The 6,551-nt window shown below is 42.4% G+C and overlaps 1 protein-coding gene across 6 annotated transcripts in view; it reads right to left on the bottom strand.

The window, feature by feature from the left end:
* LOC114118018 (zinc finger protein 665-like) overlaps positions 1-6,551 on the bottom strand; it is a 95,255-nt gene that overhangs the window by 22,965 nt on the left and 65,739 nt on the right. For 4 of the 6 annotated variants that reach the window (XM_027978657.3, XM_060398927.1, XM_027978656.2 and 1 more), the window contains one exon: positions 3,377-3,464. The exons of the other annotated variants lie outside the window; for them this stretch is intronic. The gene's annotated coding sequence lies outside the window, so the exon portion shown is untranslated. The remainder of the gene's footprint in view (positions 1-3,376; positions 3,465-6,551) is intronic. 6 annotated transcript variants of the gene reach the window in all.

Here is a 6,551-nt window from a genome sequence, read left to right as displayed (position 1 = left end):
ATGAAGGAATTAGGTCTTGTGATTATGACTTGTTATTTCCTTTCCTCAGTAGAGCTGACTGAAAAGAATGTTAAGGTGCTTTTTGATCTTGAGAGGAGCATGAGAAGGGACAAAGCCTTCTGCAGTTGTGCCCAGAGAATAATCCATAAAGTTAACCATTGACATTTGTTCAAGGATCTTTACAAAGAGTGTTCCAGGATGCTCACATAGGCCACAGCTTGAGGCCTTGGGAAGGCTTGTCATCTGAGACCTATTTGTGAACAAAATGTTTATGGCAAAGGAAGTTAGCTGAATTTAGAGTGTAGGAATAATTAAGAAATGGAGAGGCCATCATGGTCAACAAGAGTCCGAAATGCAGTACTTGGATGCAATCTAAAAAAGACAGAATGATCTCTGTTCGGTTCCAAGGCAAACCATTCAATATCACGGTAATCCAAACTATGCCCCAACTAGTAATGCTAAAGAAGCTGAACGTGAACGGTTCTATGAAGACTTACAAGACCTTTTAGAACTAACACCCAAAAAAGATGTTCTTTTCATTATAGGGAACTGGAATGCAAAAGCAGGAAGTCAAGAAACTCCTGGAGTAACAGGCAAATCTGGCCTTGCAATGCGGAATGACGCAGGGCAAAGACTAATAGAGTTTTCCCAAGACAATGCACTGGTCATAGCAAACACCCTCTTCCAACAACACAAGAGAAGACTCTACACATGGACATCACCAGGTGGTCAACACCGAAACAAGACTGATTATATTCTTTGCAGGCGAAGATGGGGAAGCTCTACACAGTCAACAAAAACAAGACCAGGAGCTGACTGTGGCTCAGATCATGAACTCCTTTTTACCAAATTCAGGCTCAAATTGAAGAAAGTAGCGAAAACAGCTAGACCATTCAGGTATGACCTAAATCAAATCCCTTATGATTTTCCAGTGGAAGTGAGAAATAGATTTAAGGGCCTAGATCTGATAGATAGAGTGACTGATGAACTATGGAATGAGGTTTGTGACATTCTACAGGAGACAGGGATCAGGACCATCCCCATGGAAAAGAAATGCAAAACAGCAAACTGGCTGTCCAGGGAGGCCTTACAAATAGCTGTGAAAAGAAGAGAGGCGAAAAGCAAAGGAGAAAAGGAAAGATATAAGCATCTGAATGCAGAGTTCCAAAGAATAGCAAGAAGAGATGAGAAACCGTTCTTCAGTGATCAGTGCAAAGAAATAGAAAAAAACAACAGAATGGGAAGGACTAGAGAACTCTTCAAGAAAATTAGAGATACCAAAACAACATTTCATGCAAAGATGGGCTCGATATAGGACAGAAATGGTATGGATCTAACAGAAACAGAAGATATTAAGAAGAGGTGGCAAGAATACATGGAATAAGAGTACAAAAAAGATCTTCACAACCCAGATAATCACGATGGTGTGATCACTCATCTAGAGCCAGACATCCTGCAAAGTGAAGTCAAGTGGGCCTTAGAAAGCATCACGACAAACAAAGCTACTTGGAGGTGATGGAATTTCAGTAGAGCTATTTCAAATCCTGAAAGATGATACTGTGTAAGTGCTGCACTCAATATGCCAGCAAATTTGGAAAACTCAGCAGTGGCCACAGGACTGGAAAAGGACGGTCTCCATTCCAATCCCAAAGAAAGGCAATGTCAAAGAATGCTCTAACTACCACACAATTGCACTCATCTCACATGCTAGTAAAGTAATGCTCAAAATTCTCCAAACCAGGCTTCAGCTATACGTGAACCGTGAACTTCCTGATGTTCAAGCTGTTTTCAGAAAAGGCAGAGGAACTAGAGATCAAATTGCCAACATCCACTGGATCACCGGAAAAGCAAGAGAATTCCAGAAAAACATCTGTTTCTGCTTTATTGACTATGCCAAAGCCTTTGACTGTGTGGATCACAATAAACTATGGAAAATTCTGAAAGAGATGGGAATACCAGACCATCTGACCTGGCTCTTGAGAAACTTGTATGCAGGTCAGGAAGCAACAGTTAGAACTGGACATGGAACAACAGACTGGTTCCAAATAGGAAAAGGAGTACGTCAAGGCTGTATATTATCACGCTGCTTATTTAACTTCTATGCAGAGTACATCTTGAGAAACGCTGGATTAGAAGAAACACAAGCTGGAATCAAGATTGCTGGGAGAAATATCAATAACCTCAGATATGCAGATGACACCAGCCTTATGGCAGAAAGTGAAGAGGAACTAAAAAGCCTCATGATGAAAGTGAAAGAGGAGAGTGAAAAAGTTGGCTTAAAGCTCAACATTCAGAAAATGAAGATCATGGCATCCGGACCTATCACTTCATGGGAAATAGATGGGAAAACAGTAGAAACAGTGTCAGATTTTATTTGGGGGGGGGGCTCCAAAATCACTGCAGATGGTGATTGCAGCCATAAAATTAAAAGACGCTTACTCCTTGGAAGAAAAGTTATGACCAACCTTGATAGCATATTCAAAAGCAGAGACATTACTTTGCCTACTAAGGTCCGTCTAGTCAAGGCTATGGTTTTTCCAGTAGTCATGTATGGATGTGAGAGTTGGACTGTGAAGGCTGAGCACCGAAGAATTGATGCTTTTGAACTGTGGTGTTGGAGAAGACTCTTGAGAGTCACTTGGACTGCAAGGAGATCCAACCAGTCTATTCTGAAGGAGCTCAGCCCTGGGATTTCTTTGGAAGGAATGATGCTAAAGCTGAAACTCCAGTACTTTGGGCATCTCATGGGAAGAGTTGACTCATTGGAAAAGACTCTAATGCTGGGAGGGATTGGGGGCAGGAGGACAAGGGGACGACCAAGGATGAGATGGCTGGATGGCATCACTGACTCGATGGGCATGATTCTGAGTGAACTCCGGGATTTGGTGATGGACAGGGAGGCCGGGCCTGCTGTGCTTCATGGGGTTGCAAAGAGTCGGACACGACTGAGCAACTGAAGCGAACTGAACTGAAGAATAGTTTAGAACCTAAAAATTTAAGGAATGTGGTAGTGCTAGCATGTTTTACTATAGCTTATACAGATCAGGAATTTCAGAGATATTAATAGCCAGAAGCCTTTTTAGGAGGTAGTGTGCTTAGGATTCTAAGGGCAAACAAGATTTAGAAATATAAGAAATAACTGAGGAATGTGGTATGCAGCCCAACACAAGCATGAGTTACAATGTAATCACAAGTCAAAGTAAACAGGATTCTGAGAGAATCGCTGAAGCAGAAACTCTGTTTGAAGGGCAACAATGTTTTATGGAGACAATAAATCTGGGTGAGGGGAAACTGAAAATGCCAAACCTCTGACCTAATGCTTTTGTCAAAGTATAAAGGAGAACCTGAAGCTTGAAATAAACATGCAGTCCCGTACCTTGAGTCAGAGGCTGCATCATTCTCCACCGACAATGCTCATCTCTTCAGGCTGATTTCCTGGCTGCTGGAGCTGGATTCCGGCATATCTGTATGCAAAACACGTCATCAATGAAACGTGAAGCCTGGACTGAGCACCATTCAGAGAAAAGCACCCCCCAACTCTCTTTTTCTTTCCCAGCCTTACTAAGGTGTAACTAACAAAAATGGTATAAATGTACTGTGTACAAAGTGATCATGTGATAGACTCATACAATGAATAATTATATAGTGAAGTAAGTTACACATCCACCTATGACAACACTGTATTATTTCTCTCTGGGCAAATTTCAAGGATATAGAAACACTACCGGCAGCAGGCAGTACCTCAGAACACCAGAACGTACTTATTTTACAATGGAAAATCTCTACTCTTTGACTACCAGTGCCTCATTTCCCCCTCTACCCAGCTCCTGGTAACAGCCTTATTACTTGATGGCTCTATGAGTTTGACAATTCTAGTTTCGACATAGGGTCTGTCCTCCTTTGCCAGGCTTATTTCACGTAGCATAATGTTCTCTAGGTTCATTCATTCTGGCATAAATGCAGGATCCTTGATTTTTATATTAATATACAGAGAAAAAATAGTTCATGAATATACAGTATACTATACTTTTGAAACCCATTCTTTTGTCAAGACACATCTGGGCTGTGTCTATGCCTTGGCTACTGCAAATCCAGCCACACTCATAGGACTGTGGACATATCCCTGAAAAACTGATTGCTTTTCCTTTGGATATCGGTCAGAAATGGGTTTGACAGAGTGTAGGCCTGTTCTATACTGATTTGTTAAGGAACTTCCATTTCATTTTCCAACATAGCAGTACCATTTACATTACCATCAACAGTGCAGTTAAGATTCTGTGTTTTCTGTACTGTGCCTGTATGTGTGCTTATTTTGGGAGGGACAGGAGTGGATAAAACAGAACCCAGCCTGGTAGCTGCATCTTCTAGAGGACAAGCCTCCAGGCTGCAGATTACTGTGGCATCGCTGCCCTCTGATTTTTTGGAGCCATCCTCCCCTATGTCACAGGACTTTATGACTCTTCTCAGGTTGGGCCCAGAGATCCCTACCGAGCAGTACCACCTTTTAATAAGCATTCCACGATCTTAACTTTCAGTTCAGTTCAGTTCAGTTGCTCAGTCGTGTCCAACTCTTTGCGACCCCATGAATCACAGCACGCCGGGACTCCCTGTCCATAACCATCTCCCGGAGTTCACTCAGACTCAACTTCATTGAGTCCGTGATGCCATCCAGCCATCTCATCCTTGGTCAACCCCTTCTCCGCCTGCCCCCAACCCTTCCCAGCATCAGAATTTTTTCCAGTGAGTCAACTCTTCGTATGAGGTGGCCAAAGTACTGGAGTTTCAGCCTTAGCATCATTCCTTCCAAAGAAATCCCAGGGCTGATCTCCTTCAGGATGGACTGGTTGGATCTCCTTGCAGTCCAAGAGACTCTCAAGAGTCTTCTCCAACACCACAGTTCAAAAGCATCAATTCTTCGGCGCTCAGCCTTCTTCACAATCCAACTCTCACATCCATACATGACTACTGGAAAAACCATAGCCTTGACTAGACGGACCTTAGTAGGCAAAGTGATGTCTCTGCTTTTGAATATACTTTCTAGGTTGGTCATAACTTTTCTTCCAAGGAGTAAGCATCTTTTAATTTGATGGCTGCAGTCACCATCTGCAGTGATTTTGGAGCCCCAAAAAATAAAGTCTGACACTGTTTCCCCATCTGTTTCCCATGAAGTGATGGGACCAGATGCCATGATCTTGGTTTCCTGAATGTTGAGTTTTAAGCAAACTTTCTCACTTTCCTCTTTCACTTTCATCAAGAGGCTTTTTAGTTCTTCTTCACTTTCTGCCATAAGGGTGGTGTCATCTGCATATCTGAGGTTATCGATATTTCTGCCGGCAATCTTGATTCCAGCTTGTGTTTCTTCCAGTCCAGCCTTTCTCATGATGTACTCTACATAGAAGTTAAATAAGCAGGGTGACAATATACAGCCTTGACACGCTCCTTTTCCTATTTGGAACCAGTCTGTTGTTCCATGTCCACTTCTAACTGTTGCTTCCTGACCAGCATACAGATTTCTCAAGAGTCAGATTAGGTGGTCTCGTATTCCCATCTCTTTCAGAATTTTCCACAGTTTATTGTGATCCACACAGTCAAAGGCTTTGGCATAGTCAATAAAGCAGAAACAGATGTTTTTCTGGAACTCTCTTGCTTTTCCATGATCCAGCGGATGTTGGCAATTTGATCTCTGGTTCCTCTGCCTTTTCTAAAACCAGCTTGCACATCAGGGAGTTCACGGTTCACGTATAGCTGAAGCCTGGCTTGGAGAATTTTGAGCATTACTTTACTAGCATGTGAGATGAGTGCAATTGTGCAGTACTTAGAGCATTCTTTGACACTGCCTTTCTTTGGAATTGGAATGAAAACTGACCTTTTCCAGTCCTGTGGCCACTGCTGAGTTTTCCAAATTTGCTGGCATATTGAGTGCAGAACTTTCACAGCATCATCTTTCAGGATTTCAAAAAGCTCCACTGGAATTCCATCACCTCCATTAGCTTTGTTCGTAGTGATGCTTTCTAAGGCCCACTTGACTTCACATTCTAAGATGTCTGGCTCTAGATAAGTGACCACATCATCATGATTATCTGGGTCGTGAAGATCTTTTTTGTACAGTTCTTCCGTGTTTTCTTGCCACCTCTTCTTAATATCTTCTGCTTCTGTTAGGTCCAGTACTCCTATTTTCCCAGCAGGACTCAAACAAACTTACAAACTTTCATGGTGCCAACAGTGTCCACAGAGCCCAAAATGAGCCTCTAATGCTCTTATACAAACACAAAGCATTCCAAGCCCTGATAGCTCATGCATGAGGCAAAATACAAAAGAGGACACCCAAGGATCCACAGACACAAGACACCATATTTTCATTTACAGTGAGTGATCCAGGTCAAACATAGAAATCTCCAAAGACTATGAAAAAAAGGGATAATTCAAATGATGCACATGGCCCACTGGACCTCAGCATCTTCCAAGGAAACACTCCAGATTCTCTTGGCATCATCCCAAATGCACATGAACCTTTCTGCACTGGCAACCCCAAGTACACAATGATACCAAAG

The sequence above is a fragment of the Ovis aries genome, chromosome 14 (genome assembly GCF_016772045.2).
Source record: "Ovis aries strain OAR_USU_Benz2616 breed Rambouillet chromosome 14, ARS-UI_Ramb_v3.0, whole genome shotgun sequence".
Lineage (NCBI taxonomy): Eukaryota > Metazoa > Chordata > Mammalia > Artiodactyla > Bovidae > Ovis > Ovis aries.
Note: the sequence above shows the minus strand (reverse complement) of the source record. Positions and strands in the feature narration are given on the sequence as shown.